We start from the raw sequence: 1,266 nt of genomic DNA, 5'->3' as shown, positions 1-1,266 counted from the left end.
TACACTGCAAGATTTTGTCTTTCAGAGCCTGAAGCACAGTTCAACAGCCACCCAGTTGCTACGAATCCCTTAAGTATCCATTTACATTAATCAGAAGAAAAAGCTTGGCTTCTAGCTCTATTTCTTCCTAATTTGGCAAGTACTAGTGATGCAGTCTTACTTTCTATTTTGTTTTGGGAGGATTTTCTTTATTTTTCTTTCTTTTTTTTTTTTCCCTTCCTTTTCTATAAGCTGAAAAGAAGCCAAAATGAAAAATTTGAACCAAAAGTTTAAGACTGATAATTACAACAGAACAGTTTGATGCCTCCAAATTCCCAGAGGCTGAACTTCTAGCAGTCACCTCTGGTAACCTGCTTTTCTACTAGGGCACAAGCACACACACACACTCTTTTTTCTTTCAGCAGAAACAAATAAATCTATTAAAAATACCTCTGTGCTTATCTTTAAGCTGCTCACTGCCTGTTGACATATCACTTTGGTTTGTCATGGATTATATTTAGGGTCTAAAATCTTCCTCTAATGAATAAGATTTCAATACATGGGCTGTTACAGGACCATCCCAGAGATGCAGAAGACAGGACTAAACCCAGTTCTTGCAGCTGGCACCCTGGAAGTTGAAGGCCCAGGAGCACCCATCTCCAGAAATCCGTAAGCTAGTATCAACCAGACTTGCCATCAGTCAGTGAGGGAAGGAGAAGTATGGGCACTTCACAAGTTGGAATGAGGGGATTGCAAACAGGGGATACCTTATAGAGGGGTGCTTCACCTTTTCTGCCAGCTCTGGCTAAGCCTTAGCCCAAGCTGCAGAGAGCTGCGGAGGGGCAGCCCATCTTTCCTACCTGTCGGCACTGAGGGCGGTGAGGGTGAAGACAGAGACTCCAACAGAAGTGAGCTGGATGGCAGGGATGAGTTTGCAGCCCACCTCCCCAAAGAGCCACTCCTCGGAGAAATACCGGGAGGCATCCACAGGCACGCAGGTCACTAGCAGCAGGAGATCGCCAGCAGCGAGACTAGAGATGAAGATGTTGGGCACGCTCCTCATGGCACTGTTGGAGATGAAGATCTTCATGAGGGTGATGTTGCCCAGCAAGCCCACGGTGATGATGAGCAAGTAAAGCGAAGGGATCACGCAGCGGATGATGAACATGGCCGTGCCCGGTGCCGGGGGCAGCAGGGCTGTGTCTGGCACGGGCTGAGAGCTCCCGTTCTCCCCGAGGGGCACCGCTGTGAGCTCCGGCGGCAGCTCTGCCTCCATCCTCCAGCCTC

General features: G+C 48.3%; 1 pseudogene; it reads right to left on the bottom strand.

Moving 5' to 3' along the window:
• Window positions 1-835: 835 nt before the first annotated feature.
• Window positions 836-1,255, bottom strand: LOC114818639 (neuromedin-B receptor pseudogene; annotated as a pseudogene).
• Between the last annotated feature and the right edge of the window lie 11 nt (window positions 1,256-1,266).

Source organism: Antrostomus carolinensis, unplaced genomic scaffold, assembly GCF_000700745.2.
Source record: "Antrostomus carolinensis isolate BGI_N321 unplaced genomic scaffold, ASM70074v2 scaffold29536, whole genome shotgun sequence".
In the NCBI taxonomy this organism is placed as follows: domain Eukaryota; kingdom Metazoa; phylum Chordata; class Aves; order Caprimulgiformes; family Caprimulgidae; genus Antrostomus; species Antrostomus carolinensis.
This window is presented reverse-complemented; position numbering and strand designations above follow the sequence as displayed.